This window comes from Ambystoma mexicanum, chromosome 3q, assembly GCF_040938575.1.
Source record: "Ambystoma mexicanum isolate Mex_15411 chromosome 3q, UKY_AmexF1_1, whole genome shotgun sequence".
Taxonomy (NCBI): domain Eukaryota; kingdom Metazoa; phylum Chordata; class Amphibia; order Caudata; family Ambystomatidae; genus Ambystoma; species Ambystoma mexicanum.
This window is the reverse complement of record NC_090926.1, coordinates 684,078,541-684,098,369: the sequence shown is the minus strand read 5'-3', so window position 1 is coordinate 684,098,369 and position 19,829 is coordinate 684,078,541.

Here is a 19,829-nt window from a genome sequence, read left to right as displayed (position 1 = left end):
TCACCCAGGTGTTTCTGCCGCACTGGTCCACCCCAGGGGTCTGGATCCAAAGGCGATGGCCGTTCCCTGGCCACCTGAGAGAGATATCCACGGGGACTAGCGGGTGAGAAACCTTTTTTCTCACATACTCTTCCCCTATGTGATGTAGCTGCATCTGTTTCACAGGGAAACCGGGAAAGGAAATCGACATTTCCCTGGTCTTTGCCTTTTTGGTGTTCCACAGTGAAACAGTAGGGTTGCAGATCTAAGAAACATCGCCTGACTCCAGGCTTAGAATCCTTTCATTGGCTTACCTATACTAAAGGTGAATGGTCTGTGACAAGTGTGAACTTCCTCCCCAAAAGGTAGTATCTTAGATGGGTGATTGCTCATTTGATGGCAAGGGCCTCCAACTCCAATACAGAGTAGTTCTTTTCACGAGGGAAGAGTTTCCGACCAGTGGATAGGATAGGGTGTTCTAATCCATCACAAATTTGCGACAAGACTTCTCCTAACCCTGTGAGAGAGGTGTCAGTTTGTAACACAAACTCCTTTGAAAAGTCTACCACCTTTCGGATTGGGTCCTGGCACAAGGTTTGTTTTAAGTTGTTATAGCACATATCATCCTCATCAGTCCAATGAAGCTGCTGGGGTTCAGTGTTCTTTAATTTGTTGGTTAGCCTAGCTGTTTTATTCGAGATGTTAGGTAAACCTACGGTAATAACCAATCAAACCTAGGAACTCCTTGAGTTCTCTCTTAGTCTTAGGCGTGGGGGGTATCTAGGACGGCTTTCACTTTTCCTCATTGGGGCCATTCCATACAAAGAAGCTGAAGTATTTCACGGCTGATTGGGCCTGCTTACATTTGAATCGATTGGCAATTAAGCTGGCTTCTCTGAGGGTTCTCATGATGGTATAAAGATGGAAAAGATGGTCTTCCCAAGTCTTACTGTAAATTACTATGTCGTCAATGTAAGCCCCATAGCATTTGGAGTACGGTTGTAGTATATGTCCATAAGCTGTTGGAAAGTGGCTGGAGCCGCATGCAAGCCAATAGAGAGGATTTTAAACTGGAATAGTACCAGGGGCATCGATACAGCTGTCTTTTCCTTATCAGGTCCATGTACGGGACCTGCCAATATCCCTTGGTCAAGTCTAGGGTCTATAGAAAGACAGCACCTCCGAGTTTATTTATTAACTCATCGATGTGCGGGGGATGGGATAGGCATTGAATTCAGAGATGGCTATAAGCTGCCTGATGTCTATACAAAACCTTCAAGAATGATCTGGTTTTGTTACCAATACAATAGGGGAGAACCAGGGGCTGGAAGAAGGCTCGATAACGTTTCCCATCAGCATTTATTTTACTCCTCTACCACTCTTTGTTTTTGGGCTTCTGTGAGTCTGTGGCATTTTAAATGGACCACATTTCCCTTTAGAGTTCTGATATAATGATAAGTACCATGTATTCACCCTGACTACATCAGTGAATGCCATGACCATATCGTTTAAGTCTTCTTGCTTCTGTCTAGATAGTTCTTGGTGAATAAGCTCTGAGTTGTCTATCCCCTCTGGTATTAAACAATACAATATTGAGGTGGAGGTAGTGGAAGGATTTTCTTTCCACTCCTTTAAGAGATTTACATGGTAAAGGTGGGTCTTTTGCTTCTAATCAGGTTGGGCTATTTTATAGGTACAGCTCCCTGTTTGCTCTAGTACCTCATATGGCCCATGCCACTTTAAGACAAGTTAATTTTCAGAGGTAAGTAAGAGGACTAATACTTTTTGTCCTACTGAAAAAGTTCTTAAATTTACTTTCTTGTCATAGGTGGACTTCTGTTGGGCTTGAAATTTTTCTGTGTAAGTGTAGGCTAGATTTCGAACATGGTTCATATGCTCTTGTAATCGGGTAGCTATTTCTGAAAGAGGAATAGATTCCTCTTCCCTTTCTTCCCAGGTCTCCCAGAGGATGTATAAAACATCTCTTGGTTCTCTACCATAAAGTAGTTCAAAAGGGGAGAAACTGGTGGATGCCTGAAAAGTCTTTCTTACTGCAAATAGGGCGAAGGGGATGATGCTACCCCCAGTCCTTTCCATCTTGATCTATGAATTTTCTTAAAATTATCTTAAGGGTTTTATTAAACCTTTTGACCAATCCGTCCATTTGAGGGTGGTAAACCGAGGTTCTTAAGGTGGAGATATGTAGTAATTCCTTGACTTCACTCATGAATTTGCTCATAAAATTGGATCCCTGATCCTTTAGAATTTCCTTGGGGAAACCAACCCTAGAAAAGAATGGTAAAAGATGTTTTAAGATCTGTTGGGCTGAATTGTTCCGCATGGGGAATGCTTCTGGGTATCGGGTAGCATAATCAAAGATTACTAGGACATATTTATTACCCAGTCTAGAGGATTCCAACGGCCCAATGATATCCATCCCAATTCGGGAGAAAGGGACTTCAATGATTGGTAAGGGGTATAGAGGGTAAGGTAAGGGAATATGTGAACTGGTTTTCTGGCATATTTTGCATGTCTAGATGAAGTTCTTTATGTCCACATGGATACCAGGCCAGTAGAACTTCCCACTGATGTGAGCTTGGGTCTTAGATTGTCCTTGGCCACTGCTGCTCCTCCCCACCTTGGTCAGTTACGCGGGAGGGCCCTCTGTATCTCTGACACACAATGCAGGATTCCTCCATCTGGTTTCCTGGCCTTACGCATTCTGCCTCAAAGGTTTCTTGAAAGTACCGGCATCTTGCTGAAAAGGTCAAGGGTAATTCCCTTCTCACACACACTTCTTGGTTTGCCGTCTTTCTCCCCTCGTTCAGCTGCCGACTCGAAACTGCTGTACCTTTGTGTGCTTTGCCTCACTCAGAGTGTGCTCTCGTGCTCCACCTTTTATCGTTGTGGGGAAGTTTAATGTAAGTCAGGTGTGAGTGATTGTCAGTAATTGCCTAACCTCACCTGACCATAGTCGCGGGACATGTTAGATACACTGCTCGGGTGTGACTCTGTTTTCTCCCGGAGCGGTGTGTGAAATTGTTGGAGAAGGGAAAGGGTGGGTAAGGTTCCCATGTATCCTACGTGGCATTTATTTGTTTTTGCATTTATATAGCGCTCCTAACCCAAAGGCATCTAGGAGCTTATCTTACAAAGTCATACATGAAGTTACACATAATTGGTCATTAATGGTACATTTATATTTATACAGACGAGAACATGATTGGTCATTAGTGGTATGGTAAATTACAATTGTGCAGGAGCGGGGACACAGAAGAGCAACCGCAGTATTCATTTAGTTACAAAGACATTTGGGTTAGTGGTAATGCCCTGTGTGAATAGGTGTTTCTTCAGTTGTTTGCAGAATTTCCAAAAGGAGTTTTCAGCTCTGAGATAGGGAGGTAGTGCGTTCCAATGTTTTGCCGCTAATGTGGGCGAGGATAAAGGTGTTACAGGGGGAGAGATAACACGTCTCACCATCCGGTGTCCCACTCCCCGAAGACCCCTCACTCAGGTGATCCTCCGGCACTGGCCCACCCCCAGGGTCCAGATCCAAAGGCGATGGATGTGCCCTGGCCACCTGAAAGAGAGATCTGTGGGGACTAGCAGGTGGGAAACTTTCTAGTTTCTCACAAAGGGAACTTTTCTTCATATTCTCAAAGGTATGTTATGTTATGTTATGTTATGTTATGTTATGTAAACTTGATAAAGCGCACATACACCCAAAGGCATGTTGGCGCTGGTTACTGAAGAGAAATCAAGGAACAAAGCAGCCGAGAACAGCATAAGAGAGAGATGGCCTAGAAAAGAGTGGTTTTCAGCAGCCGGAGAAAGGTGAGATGGTCTTCAGTTGCATGAAGAGCAGTGGGCAGCTTGTTCCAGGCTCTAGCAGCCGCCACCAAAAAGGCACAGCCTCCCATACGAGATAAACGATAGCGGGGAGCAATGAGAAGACACGCAGACTGAGAGCGCAACAGACGAGCAGAAGTGTAGTGAGTAAACTTTGCTTGGAGATACTCAGCACCCAACCCATAAAAAGCACGATGCACCAGACACAATGATTTAAACAAGATCCGGCTGGCCACAGGAAGCCAGTGTAGTTTCCTAAGCAACAGAAAGATATGAGATCCAAAGGGAGGACGGAGTATGGAACGGACAGCAGCATTTTGCAGCAGTTGAAGCCTTTGGATCAGATAGCGAGGCTGGGCCAAAACAAGAGAGTTGCAATAGTTAAGAGTGCTGAGATCCAAGGCTGCCACTACCGCAGCCTGGCATTCGGCAGGAATGAAGGGCAGGACTTTCTGCAAAATGCAGAGTTTAAAATGACCAGCACTACAAACTCTAGCCACCTGGTTATCAAGAGAGAGAGGCAGAGATTTTAATGCCGAGATTACAGACCGATTGAACCGGAAGAGGAAGAGGGCCAAGGCTCGAAGGCCAGAATGGCGAGGTCCAAAAAATAAGGGGAGACGAGGTGCCCACAACCAGGACCTCGGTTTTACATTCAATTTTAGCCGGTTAGTCATCATCCAGTGCCCCAGATCCTCCAAACAGTTCCTAAGTCGTACAGCGCTCTCAGCTTGAGTAAGATCAAGGCGAACGAGAATCTGGGTGTCATCCACGGAATAATAGCGGAAACCGTGTGAATGAATAAGAAGTAGGAGAGATCTAATATAGATGTTGAAAAGAATAGGAGAGAGTGCAGAGCCCTGAGGAAAGCCACAGACAAGTGTAGCCAGCTTAGATGCTTGCCTCATTCTGCATCTAGTCACCAGTTACAGAGTCTATATCAATCCGGATTTTCATCCTAATAGCTTTTTTTGTCTGGCTTCTGGCATTGTCCCAAGATGACCCTTTTGTGACATAATACTAGCAACATCAACACTAGTATTGCTGCAAGTATGCTAAAAGCATTTGCCAGCCAGGTTGGAATACACGACAGTAAAGATGAAAAACAATCATCTTCAGCTGTCTCATCAGCTTAATCTTCCATTTCTGTATGCAGGGTCATCAGCATAGTTATGCCTCTGCCAGGGTTCCATTTCCTCCATCATGAGATGGTGTGAACGCACAGCAAGAAGGCCCGATATTGGTGCACACGCCTCATTCTATTGCTGTAATTAGTTCTAGGACATATTTGTTCTGGAGGGTCATCAGTCTGATGGCTCTCAATTCTTCTCTGATAGCATTAAATCCTTTTATCATTGCATTAATCGTTTGCAGTAGCTCCCATCTTGTAATCTGCAGCCACTTAGCATTTACTGCATCTTGAAGTCCTTGCAAAAATATAGCTGTCATTATCATTGCCATCTTGCTGAACAGCTCATGCTCATCTGGAATTTTTTCGTAGGCCTCCAGTGATTTTGCTCAAAAAGAATTCTCTCACTTCAGTCGGCATAGGTTGGGTGATTTTTGTCTTCCTCTGGTGTTCATTCATTTTTGGAAATTCATCAATATGAAGATCCTTTTGGGGACATACCAATTCTGGAACATGAATTGTTACTATAGAACATATTCCTCCCCAATACTTAGGCAGCTGCATATAACCTCTGGATCCACAGGCCCAATATCAATCCATGAACACACTGCAGTTCCTTCATTAATTCCTGGGACTTCAATTGTCTGTCCACATCCTTGTTTTTTTCCCACCAGGATCAGCCTACCTATCTATGGGAAACTGGTTACCCCTCCCTTACTATTCGACACACTAATGTGTCTACACCGTTCACTTGCACTACTGCTTACCACGTTGTAAGCACACAGCTGAAGAAAGAGAACAGATCATCATTCAAAAAATGTTTTTTATTTTTTTTAAACGCAGAAAGGTTGTTAAAAAAGAAAAAAAATCAGTGACTGGGGTTAGTATGTGGTAACGTGGACAAAATAATATATATATCTACAATAGACAACACAGAATGGACTAGTAGTCTGTACTACGGCCTTGCTGTACTAAGGCTATGTTTGCAACTCAACATCAATTTGATTGTACAGGTACAGATTCATTCACTGCTATTCTGTTTGTTTTCATCTGTGGGAAACATCAAAACTCCAATAATGGCGGGTTTTGTTGAGGTTAACCCGTGTTTCGGCCCTCTACTCATGATAAACTTGAACCCACGTGCTCATGTAGTTGGTTTATATGGACATCATCAGGACAGACAAATGATTAAAAGCCAGACTCAGTCTGTGGAGAACCCCATATATCACACTTCCTACAATGCAATGACACAATACATATATTCCTTCAATTCCTGGTTGCCATTCCTATAATGCAATAGCAACCACAAAGGCGCTCTTTTTCCCTACTTAAGGAGCCCTCCAGCCCCTTTTCCTTTGCAGATAGGGAGCAGGTGCAAGTGGATATTGGTCAGCTGGCCTAAGATCCACCCGCCTGGTGCCTTCCTGGTTGCTGCTCTTTTTCCCCACTTAAGGAGTCCTCCAGCCTCTTTTCCTTTGTAGATGGGGAGCAGGTACAAGTGGATCTAGGTCACCTGGCCTAAGCCCGCCCACCTGGTGCCTTTCTGGTTGCCGTTCTTTTTCCCCCACTTAGCAAGCCCCGCCCACCTGGTGCCTTCCTGGTTGCCGCTCTTTTTCCCTACTTAAGGAGCCCTCCAGCCTCTTTTCCCTTGCAGATGGGGAGCAGGTGCAAGTGGATGTTGGTCATCTGGCCTAAGCCCTGCCCACCTTGTGCATTCCTGGTTGCTGCTCTTTTTCCCTACTTAAGGAGCCCTCCAACCTCTTTTCCTTTGCAGATGGGGAGCAGGTGCAAGTGGCTCTAGGTCACCTGGCCTAAGCCCCACCCACCTGGTGCCCTCCTGGTTGCCGCTCTTTTTCCCCACTTACCAAGCCCTGCCCACCTGGTGCCTTCCTGGTTGCTGCTCTTTTTCTTATTTAAGGAGCCCTCCAGCCTCTTTTCCTTTGCAGATGGGGAGCAGGTGCAAGTGGATCTAGGTCACCTGGCCTAAGCCGCACCCACCTGGTGCCCTCCTGGTTGCCGCTCTTTTGCCCCACTTACCAAGCCCCGCCCACCTGGTGCCTTCCTGGTTGCCGCTCTTTTTCTTATTTAAGGAGCCCTCCAGCCTCTTTTCCTTTGCAGATGGGGAGCAGGTGCAAGTGGATGTTGCTCATCTGGCGTAAGCCCCGCCCACCTGGTGCCTTCCTGGTTGCTGATCTTTTTCCCTACTTAAGGAGCCCTACAGCCTCTTTTCCTTTGCAGATGGGGAGCAGGTGCAAGTAGATCTAGGTCACCTGGCCTAAGCAACACCCACCTACTTAGCCCTGCCTCTTCCTTCCTTCTCTTAACTCTTAGGTCAAGGGTGTCTCTTACCCGGGCATCCGAAGAAAAGGGCAGACAAAGAAAAGGGCAATTCCTGTTTGGACCAGGAGGATCCAGGGCCTGAACCCCTGCTCAGACAGCAGGTAAGCATGCACCAACATGTGTTTACTCTCTCTGTCCCCACGGGCCATCCCCACCCCTCTGATCCCCCTGTGATGTTCCATTGTGCCCCCCGGTCTCGCTTTCATGTGTTGCCTATTTTGCTTGATTCTTCTACCCTGCTCCTCCTCCTTTCCCCCCAAGCCTACTTCTGCAGGAGTCTGTCCTGATACATTCTGGTTTCACCATCACTGTCCTGTGGCCAATGCTGGATTTGACTTTTATGGACTTCATTGATTCATGGTGCATCACCCTTTCTCATGGTTGCCCTGAATCATGCTGTTCCCATCTTCATCTTGTTTCCAGGCTTGCAACATTATGTGCTACTACTGACCTCTGCAATTGTATTCTCTCTCTCCTCTTGCTTCTCCACTCTTTTTGACTGCTAACCCTCTGTTCTCTCCTCCTCTACATTTCTCCCTTTTCCTATTTCCTCCCTTCCTCCCCTTACTTTCTTCTATTCACTTACTCTATAAAAATTACCCCTGGACCTAGTATGATAGCAACCTCGTCTGTCTCCTCCCCCCACTCCTTACTTGTCCCCCCTCCAGCACTATCTGAAATGTCATCAGGCCAAGTACTATAGTCACTTGTTTTGTTCATCCCCTCCCTTTCTGCACCCCTCTGCCTCACCTTTTGTTTTCTCATGCTCTACCAGAAATGTTGTCAGGCCTAGTACGGTAGTCACCTGTCTGTTTCCATTTCCTTCCCACTCTTCCCCTCCCTTCCTTATCTATGTCTAAGCTTTTGCACTATCTGAAAAGTCGTCAGGCCGAGTTTGATAGTTAATTTCACATCCTTACTGTTCATGGCCTGTAAGAATGTCATTGTATTTTCCCTTGTTCCGTCCCTTGCCTTGATGCGCTTTGAAACACATTGTGTATAGGCGCTATATAAATAAACAATCATATCATATCATAGATTTTCTTTAAAAAATACAACACTCTCCAGAAAACTTCTATTCACTGGTAACACAGTTACCCCTTCAACAAGTGAAACAATGTGCTACCTTAGAGATTAAGGCAGGTGCTGTAGGGACCATCGAAACATAAAGCCAGCAGAACCACTTGTTCCAGCACAGTTTGTTGAGGAGGGATCAATTATTTCCCCTAAAAAGACAATAATCAGAGGTCCTGTCTTATACTGTCTCTTTTGGAGTGCTACACATCTCCAACATTTTAGTTTACGAATTATATGAAAAAGTGAGAAAAAATGAATACTGACCTGCCCAGGCTTTACTGTTTCACTCGATTGGCAGATCATGCAAAAGAGGAGACACTTCTTCCTGCATGCATGTGGATAAGGCACGCAATCTGTAACAAGAAAACCTGAGTGATTCTAATGTAAACAGACGTTGTTTTTCTTCATCCCCTGCTTTCATTTATGCTATACACAAGGAAATGACTTTCTGTTATGATATATGACGTTACTTTTTGTGATTTTGCCCAGATTGACCCTTCATATTTCAAAAATAGGTGGGGGTGTTGAGGGAGGGGGGGTATGGTACAACCCTAGGCTGAGTTTCGGCCTGCACCCACATGTGATGCTGTACCCAGTGTTTTGCTCTGCATTCGTGTCAATTCTCATGCATCGCTATGATGTTGTTGTTAGAAACAACAGTTTCTGCTCTAAATCATAGTCTTACCTCATCTGGGCAAAAGTACTGAAGTTCAGCAATTCACTAAGGTGCTGTCTGTACTCCAAATGACACAATTCCGAATGCAAGCTTCATGCTTCTATGTTTACATGAGACAACCAAGCCTCGAGATCAAAACGAGGCTTGGGATCTATAATGGCGGCCACCTTAGGTGTGTGTTGGAGCACACCAGCTCGAAAGATGTCTGTGTGGTGATGTTATTAGTGGTGCTGTCATCATAGGAGCATCACAAGGAAAAAACGAAAGAACAGACAACAGAATGTATCTATCATGCATAAATAAACCCCATTCAATATTGGTGTTTAACCCATGGTTGACTGTGTTAAGTCTGAAAATCCACTTTTGTTCTGCTTTTCTGAGTCTCACATCCCTATTGCCTCCCCTTAGGGATGCCTCAATACTCTGAATGATGAACCACGAGATGTCAGTGTGTTTATGTTGGTGGCTGGTGAAGTGGGCTACTATTGGTTTGTCCTCCACCTTGTTCTTAATACATGAGCGGTGCTTGCAAAATCCATTGTCTCACTGTCCGTTTTGTTTTACCAAAGTAAATCAGGTCACAGGGGCATCTAATCCTGTATATCACTCATTGGGCCTCATTAGGACCCTGGCGGTAAGGGGTTTGCGCCAGCGTTAGCTGCGCCGACCCCTTACCGCCAACTACGAGTTCCCATAGCGCCATGGTCATTTTTCTGCCCGCTTTTTGCGGGCGTAAAAATCCATGGCGCTATGGGACCTTGGTGTTAATTACGCCACCGTAATTTACGGTGGCGTAATTAACTCCTTCCCCACTCCCATTATACCCTATGGGGCCGAAATGGGAATGGGGAAGGGTAAATGGGTCAATGGGGACTTACCGCCCCGCCGACCTTGGAATGGGGCGGTAAGTCCACCATCCGCCATGGCGTAAACGGACTTTACGCCATGGCCGGAAAGTCCGTCGATGGCGGAAAAAATCCGCCAGGGTCGTAATGAGGGCCATTGTGATTTGCAATTGGAGAAGGAGCTTAATTACCATTTTCAACGATGTAGGCCCTTCATGTTCTGAGTCAATTGACACACTGAACAACCTCCACATACATAATGTCCAACTACTAGTGGTATGTCCCATAGTGTTCTTTGTTTATCATGGGAAGATTTCGGATTCTCAAAGGTGTGAACCAAGATTTGTTTGTCTTTTATAGCTGAATTTTGGTTTACTGGGAGTAAAACCTGGTGTGTGCATCATTTTCCAGTTTCTTACGATCATTGTCTTGAGATTGTTACTGATTGGGCTGAATGTAGAGATACTGGTCCAATTTGCTCTTGATGTCTTTTATCACACCTTCATGTTGGATTTGACGTTCCAAAATGTTTAGTTCCTCCTCTTGCTTCTTCACCTCCTCTTCTACTGTGTCAATGATCCAAAAGAACAGGATCAAGTCATCATTCTTGAAGCATGTTGTTGCATTCCTTAGTGGTATTATGGATAATGGTCCTGCTTCGTTGACGACCCATGTAAGTAACTTTGAGTACTTAGTCCATGATTCCAGGAATTTGTCACACACTATCTGCACTATCCTTGCCGATTCGTTCTTCAATAAGCATGCAGGGCAAGCCAACAGTCCTTCTTCCCGTCTGGTACTAGTGAAAACACTTCCATATCTCACTAGCTGAGGTCTCTCTCTGCATCTTGGCTCTCCTGGTTTTTCAGTTATGTCCAAGCAATTCAGCTTCTTCATCTGGACAACTTTTATTCGTTGTCCAATCTGGGATGGGTACATATTGTTCTTGCTTGTCCATCCTGGTCCATTTTCCATCCTTCTTGTTTTTACATAGGTGTCTTCATATGGGATTGCTTATTTTGATCACCATTGTAACATAGCCCATTTTCCTTCAAATGATCCTCTAGCTGTGCATGCTGCTAGATGACTGAGGCATTTTGCATCATGTATAGACATTTCTCTTTCAATAAATGTTCTTGCTGCATTCATGGCATATGGTATTAGGGAACAAACATATCAGCTTGTGTCTGACGTCCTTTTTCCCACCTCTTTCATATGCTGATACCATAAGTTGTTCTTTAAATGAACTGAATTCTCTAGATACATATTTATATCTTTACGTTTCTCCTCAACATCCCTTGTAAATCAAAATAGACTCCTAGTTATGTTGTAAAACAGGCTCTCTGTATCTCTAGTGGGGACAAAATAGATGTTTACTTGACACCCTCCATACCTGTTTAACTTTTTATAACAGGTTGAAATGCAATAATGATAAGGAGAATAACAACAATCATAATACCAAATGAAATCACCATCAATATTCCATGAAAACCTATCGATGCTCTGGTTGGTAGTGAATCTATGACATTTTGAAGCCTCTCTATTTTGTGTTTACTTTACTATGCACATTTTTGTTATTTTATTTTTTGAATCACTTTTACATGAAAAATGGTAATATGATTGTGATTATCACTCTCCAAATAATACAATTATTCTTGGGATCTCTGAAAAATGTCATAATATTTAGTCCTCTTCTTATTAGGGCTGGATAAGACTGTAATATGTAGGTCAAAATTGCATACAAGAGTGCGTGTGTATTGTTACTATGAGAGGTAGCATACACGATGAGCAATACTTTTTTTTTCTCTTCAAACTCTGGATTCTTCTCTCATTGTCTCTTTTATCTTATCTAAGAAAGTTCCAGGGTAGCTGCAAGTCTATTTTCCCCTGATCGTATTTGGAAAAAGTTAATCCCTGATCTAAAGGACTGATGTGCTTGTCATTCTCTTTATCCTTGCCTCTGGCCATCGAACGAGTCAGCATGCACAAATCTACTTCTCTTGCTTCACTGTGGGTAGCTGCATGAGGGGTTGATGTTTCGCCTTCAAAGGGTTTGAGGTTATGTAGATGTAGATCCAGTTCATGTGGCCCCTCAAAGCGGGGCGTACTCCAGATATGTTGGAATTTCCGCACCATCACCTGATCGCCTGGATACAAACTTGGGGGCTTTAGCAATTCTTCTTTTTCAATAGGTTGATTATCTTTAGCGCTTCTTTTTGACCCCTCCCTTTGGTTCTTGATCTGTTGAGACATGAAAGAAATACTTGCAGTCATTGTTGTTAGGCAATCATGCATCTCATCACCCAATGTCTTCGCTACACTATGGGCATCAGTTCTTACCCTAGTTGGAGGAGCAAGTGGGGTTCTCATACAGCATCCAGTCACCAACCCATGAGGAGTTAGATGGTGATCTGAGTCAGGCTGATTTCTCAGGGCATATAGGGCAAGGGGCAGGCAATGTAGCCATCCCTTCTTTATTATTATTATTATTATTATTATTATTATTATTATTATTATTATTATTATTATTATTATTATTATTATACATTTATAAAGCACACAAAGCAGCCCTTGGGCATCATGGCGCTGTTACAAGCAAGGCTTACTTAGTTACAGGAAACAGAAGAAAAGACAGCATGGCAAGACAGTCTGTCTGTGGTTCGTGGTTACAATGAACCTAATACCAGACAGGTGGTAGTTAAGCGTAACATTGTTACAATGGATGTGGGGGCTCTACAGTTCAATGGTTACAGGGGAACCAGAAACAACTAATACCTTCCTGGACCAGATATCTGGGTTAACCTCGGGTTGTAGTGTGGACTAGTTAAAGAGTCTGGTTTTGAGTGCTTTGCGGAAGGACAAGTGAGAAGTCTAATTCCTTAGGGTATTAGGGAGGGAATTCCATTGTTTAGGAGATAAGAATGGGAAACTGGCGCCACCCGCTTTGGCCCTTTTGAAGGTGGGGATGTTTAGCTGGTTGGAGTAGTGTGATCATTTGGGTCTGGAGGAGCTGGCTCTGACTACTTTTTCTGAGAGATGTGATAAGAGGGGGCTGTGTATGAGAGGCACTTGTGGGTTATGACTAGTGTCTTGAAAATGATGCGTTCTTTGACAGGGAGCCAGTGTTCATCGCGCCTAGAATGGGAAATATGCTCCCTCTTGGGAATGTTCAGTGCAGGTCTGAGCACATTATTTTGAATGATTTGAAGTCTGTTGAGATTTTTTAGCTGATGTGCCAGCAAAAAGAACTTTGCAATAATCAAGTTTTTCCCCATTGGTGGCTCTGGCTATTGATAGACTGTTCTGAGTAGACAGGTAGGGTTTAACTGCATTGATCAGTTTTGTTGTGAATGAAGCCGAGGAGGCAATAGCGCTTACCTGGTGTGTCATGAAGAGTGTGGAATCAAGGTACACCCCCAGGGTCTTAATTGGAGGTGAGACAGTGATTTGTGTGCTGTCTATGGTGAAGGCACTGTATTGTTTATTAAGCGTTTCCTTGGGGCCGACCAGGAGGATTTTGGTTTTGTCCCCGTTGAGGCAGAGCTCGTTGGCTGCCATCTAGGCTTGGATGGTGGCATAAGTCTCATGCAGTAACTCTGTGCCTTTTTCATATGAGCCAGAGAGTGAGAAGAGGACATGCATGTCATCAGCACAGTTTGTGTACGCTATCCCGAGAACGTCCAGCTTGTCGAAGAGAGGTTTGGTAAATATATTGTGCAGGGTGGGTGAGGTGCAAGAACCCTGTGGGACTCCGTAATGAATGGTGGTGGGTGCCACGCAAGCCTGATCCGCGAAAACCCTCACGCTCTATCTTCAAGGAAGGCGGTGATCCAGGTAGTGGCTACGGGGGTGAATTGGGCTGAGTTCGTGAGATGTTTGCATAGGGTCTTATGGTCCACAGGTCAAATGCTGCAGATAAATCCAGATGCAGGAGAAGAGCTGGTTTGACTTCTTTAAGGTTATTTTGTGCTTCTGCTATTCTTTCCTTTAATACTTTGTTCAATCTATCACAGCCACCATTCACCTGTTGGTGATAAGAAGACCATTCATGTTTAATACCTAATAGAAGAACTATCTGTTCAAACAGTTCATTTACAAAATGTGGTCGATAGTCAGACCGCAAAACCTCACACACACTTCACCTGTGGAACACCTTTGAGCTCTTTGACACACTTGCCTGTGTATAGGCTCTACATAATTAAAAAAATACCATACCTTGCGTACAATGAACTTGGCGGCACACAAAGTATCAGGGTGCATGCATGGACCTGCCTAGATCTTGAAAAAGGGCATACTACGACCAGCATATATCTGTAGCCATTGTATGTCTGTAACATATCCACATAATCTATATGTAGATGCTGAAATGGGCCATTGGGTCTAGGAATTAGTCCTCTTACTGTTCGCAAAGTGTGCCCTGCAGTAAATATTTGGCACATGATGAAATATACAATGAACTCTGCCGCATGTTCTAATAGAATGGCCGAGAACCACTCTTCTACTATTGTAGCAGCTAGACTCTCTCAAGTCATGTGTGCTGGGTAGTGAGGCTTCTCCAATGTGATTCTCAATAATTCTAGAGGCATAACTGGCTTTTCAGTACTATCCCATCTCCAAATTGCCTCAGTGAGGGATAAATAACACCCCCACTTTCTCCATAAATCCATAAATCATGTTCTTCTTGTGGGGCTCGACCCTGTATTCCAATTAACTTGACAATAGACTGCATGTTAAAGCCCTCTATTAACATGCATCGTCCTTTCATTTGTTTAACATCTTTTTCTTCAAGATTAGATATGGGTGGATAATAGGCTGCTTTTTTGGCCTCTAAATCTGTGGTTTCATTTCCGCAGAAAATTAAATCTGTTATTTTGGAATGCGCTGTGCATTTTTTACAACTGCTAGGATCAATGGGAGACTTAATGCTTCTATAAGCCTACCCAATAGGGCTGCATGTTGCACTGGAGTGCTGTCTGCACAGAGAAAGCCTCTCCTTTTCCAGTGCGACACGTCTCTGTGTACAGTTGATGCCACATAGGCAGAGTCAGAGTACACCGTCACTTTCTCATTCGCAAATCTTTGCAGTGCTTCAATGAGCGCAACTAATTCTGCAGTGTGTGCTGAATAGTCCGATGACTGTCTCATACTTGTCACTACCTCAAATTCACCTTCTCGTTTCAGCTTCATTACTCATCCAGTATGCCGTTTCCCAGTAGTTCAGTCAATTCCAGAAGAGCCGTCAATAAAAACAACTCCCCCCCCTCCCGAGGGGATTTTCTCTAGCTTGGGGACTATCATTATAACATTCAATATATGTTGTGCAGTCTGTACATTACCATCTTGGCACTGGTTTACAAAAGGCTACAAACAGAGTTGGTACATACAAGGGCCCTCATTACGACCCTGGCGGAATTCCAAAAACGAAGGCGGAAATGAAATACCGCCATCGAATACCGCTCGTTGCGATCATGACCCGTCACCGTAAAGGACGATGCCATTAGCGACACCGTAGTGAACGCCAACGCTAACTGCACCAAGCACGCGCACGCGCGCCTTGCAAAACCGTAATTTCCGCCATGGCGCAACGGTACGCGAATTCTGACCCTAGCGGACATGTACTCAACGCCATCAAGCATGGCGGAAAGTACCTTTCCGCCATGGTGAGAATTACGGCATCGCGAACCAACCGTACATGGCCCTACTGAGTGCCTGTATTCCACTCCCTGCCCACATTGCACAACTCCTCGTAGGCAAACGCGGCCAGTACAGTACCACACAACTCCACTCAGAAGCCGGAACCCAATGCAGATCATCTCACAATACATCGTGCCACAAATCAGAATATGCAACATCACTAGTAAAGAATAAGGCCACACGGTCAATATCTGAACATAATTTTAATGCACATCCAAATCACCAAGCCCATACAGCTATTCGCAAACTAACTCCCAAATGATTTCCATCACTGTGGGCTGCATCCGCAATGAATGACCAGCTTCTACTTGTGTGACGCCCTGTTCCTTCATGGTACACAGGGCCTACATTTACGACCAAAAAGGCAACACGGAAGCGCCTAGAACCGCAGGGCAGTCCCATGAAGTAGGCACTAGTCCAGCTGAAAGGTACAGATGTTGCTCCTAGCCACTAGTACTGCGTAAGGGCATGTGGCCCATTGGCGATCGTCCCATAAGATCGTAATGGTGCTCCACTGATTAACTCGAAGCTGCAGGTGTCGAGTGAAAAAGCCATCTGCAGGAGTGGCGTACAGATGGCAGCGGCAAAAGGGGAGGAGATACCTGTCACCCAAAAGAAAAAAATAATAGCATGGGCATCCGAACTTCATATGAATTACTCAGTTCATTCAACACACTAAATATACAACCATATGCATGCTAGCACACTCAAAAGGATTAATGTCACCAAAAAATCACTTGCGAATCATAACGACATGAATCGAGCTCAATACACTATTACTAACGAGTGTATGTGTGCATGCGTCTGTCAAAACAGAATCCATTAGATGTGATTAGTAACGTGCACAGACACAAGTGTTTGAAGGCGCGTCGAGACAGGGAGGGTTCAACAAGGGCAGACAGATGATGGACCCACTATGGCAGCTTTGCATCACATAGCGCAGGGGAAGGGGATAGATATCAAAAAGCCATGCACATGACAAACTCTCAATTAAATCATCTGTCCATGCATCCATTCATCATTCCCTCATCCCGGAATAGAAACGCCTGAATATTTACTCACATTACATTTGAAATTTCCATTGAGTCTGTGCGTAATGCAGTCTGCAAAATCCACTGTGCTCCTGCCCGGTTCACTAGTGTAGTGAAGTAACATGTATTTGGGGACGTCCTGCCTCATCGTCCACTACGCTATTGCGCATCCCATTCAATTCACATCAATCATTGCATTCTCGTCATGGGCCCTGTCCCAAGGACATTCAACAATAGAACGTTACATTTCCAGTCAGACCTGTGGGCGTCTCCTCGCCGCTAGTTGAAAAGCAAAAGCGCTGTCCTTCAAATTCCTCATTTGCAACATCACGTCGAAAAGGCATCGGTGAACGCTTGGATTCACAAATACATCTATGTAGTGCGGCTGTGTGTGAAAATGGCAACTGGCTTCAATCACTAATGGGACTCCCCGCCCGTCGGTGAACGTCGGTACAGTGCTGCATGAGGATCCACCGTTGATCGAGTACTACATTCCACTGACCCTTCACAAGTTTGTCCGCGACTGCAAAAATAGTATGTGAAACAATGGGACCATAGCAGAATCAACATATTAACCAATATTTCACTGCCATCGGGATCACATACATGATTGTAATTGCAAGATGCCATGCGTCAAATAGCAGCGTTGTGTGCGGGACGTGCTCGCCCAAAAGTAATTGCAGCTAGCACAGGTGAAATGAATCACCACAGGTGGAGGCTATACAGCCTGAAAACACATAAATTGCATAGCCAAACCCCTCCCACAACCACACCCACTCCCAAATGCTACCGACAGGACTAGCGATGTTGGGCCTGGGGGACCTGATAGCACTGCAAGTACTCCAACTTCAAGAAGAAGACGAACACCAACGACTGCAACAACCGGCCGCACAGAGGAGACGCAGGAGGAGGAGGAGGAGGAGGGCAAGGCAGGGGCAGCAAGGCCCACCAGCACAGCCACTACCACCACGCAGGCAGCCCGCAATCCCACGCCTCCGTGCCAATCCGTTCAACCTCACTGCTGAGCAGATCCACACCCTCTACCGTTTGGACCGGGACACCATAACCGCCATTGTCGACATGACACATGCTGACCTTGTCAGCATGATAGATAGCCCAACCGCCATCCCACCCCTACTGAAGGTGGTGTCTGTACTCCACTTCCTGGCCACAGGCACCTACCAGCACACAGTCGGACAGTTGCATGGCATTTCACAGCCACTATTGTCACGGACACTATTCCAAGTGCTTGATGCCCTCCTGAAGCACGCAGACGACTACATCTGTTTACCACGCTCGGAGCAGGAGCTCACAAACGCAAAAGTGGGATTCCATGCACTTGGCGGCATACCGGGTTGCATTGGTGCCATCGACTGCACCCATGTGGAATTGGTTGTCCCACATGCCATGGAGGTCCAGTACCGCAACCGGAAACAATATCATTCTATCAATGTACAAATGGTGTGTGACTCCAACAGGATCTTTACACATTGTTGTGCCCGATTTCCAGGATCAACCCATGACTCTATGGTCTTGAGGAACTCTACAGTACCACGCTACATGGAGCGACACGCAGGGCACCGATCCTGGCTACTCGGTGAGTCTCATTTAATGCATGTGAATGTGGGGTAGGTGATGCGTCAATGACGTGGCAGGAAGGGGGGGGATGCGTACGTAGCAATGTTATTCCACAAACATCCTTCTTTGTCCACATACAGGTGATGCCGGGTATCCACTGAAGAGATGGCTCCTTACACCAATCCGGAACCCACACAACCAGCATGAGGAGGACTACAACCATGCCCACTCACGTACCCGTGTAGTCATAGAACAGGCATTCGGCCTACTGAAGGCTCGTTTACGCTGCCTCAGCAGGTCTGGCGGGGCACTCCTGTACCGCCATGAGAAGGTTGCAAAGATGGTCATGGCATGTGTAATGCTACACAACATGTGCGTACGTAGAAATGTGGCCATGCCCCCTGACGCAGAACTGCAAGCACCTGAAGATGGTCATGATGAGGGTGGGGATGTGGCAGCACCTCAAGGAGTCCGCGAGGCACAGGAGGCCCGTGAGATTCGTCAGAATATCATAGATGCATGCTTCTAGTACTCACGCCTGGTGGCTGTTACATGGACACGGGACTTGTGGCACTGTGTGTGTCGGGAACATGCACAATGTGGCCTGTACGCCAAGAAAGGCCTCGTACACAAAGATCAATGTCCACACATCTCATTGGATTAATGTGTATATATGTATTGCAAATGTGAAATGGTATTACACACCCAATCGACCCGCCACCCGGAAGAACCCTACACACCCCCTCCACCCTCCTACCTCCCCCCAGAACACCAGTGTCCAGAGATGCTCATTGTCATTGGTCAGACGCTATTGCAAGCCCCCTCTCCGGGTGTCAGGGGCACCCCTGCCTGTGGAGCGCAGGTTCCTCCCAGATCTGCGTTGGGGGCTGCTCTGGACGGAACTTGCAACGGATGATGTCTCTGCCTGCTCACGTCCATGCATGTCCCTAAGGGTTTGTGAGAGCTCAGTGAGCACACGGCGCACAGCGGCAAGTTCACCACATACATCTTTGGACGTCGCATGCAGTTCCCCCTCAGGCTCTCGGTGCTTCTCTCCATTTGTCCCCTCAGGCTCTCGGTGCTTCCCTCAATTTGTGCCCTTAGTGTCTCTGTACTTCGCTCCATTTCTGCCCTAAGTGTCTCAGTAGATGTTTCAATGGCTGCCTTAGAACCCCCACATTCATCAGCATGCTCCTTGAGGAGCGTGGCCAGTTGCTGCTGTTGCACTATCATCTGCTTGAGGGACTGTTGCCTCTGCTGGGCCATGCCCATTTGCGGTGGTGTCACAGAGAGGCTGATCACCTCATGTTGCCTTGCCACAGGCCTTGTGGGGGTTGGCCAGTCGTCGTCTCGTGGGTGCCCCTGCGTGGTGTCCTCATGGTGTACGGGATGAAACATACAGGGGGATTGGGACAGGTCATGGATGGATCCTACATCTACAGCACCGTTTTCTGTGTCGGAGCATGCTGGCATGAAAGCAGTGTCACCTATGGTGCTGCTGCCACCAGAAGCAGTGCCTTCTGTGGCATCCATTCGGAGGACCTGTGGTGCTGCTGTTGTGGACATGCTGGCTGCCGGGGTGCCTGTTGATGTCCCCTCCAGTGTGCTGCCACTCGATTCGTGCTGCTGAC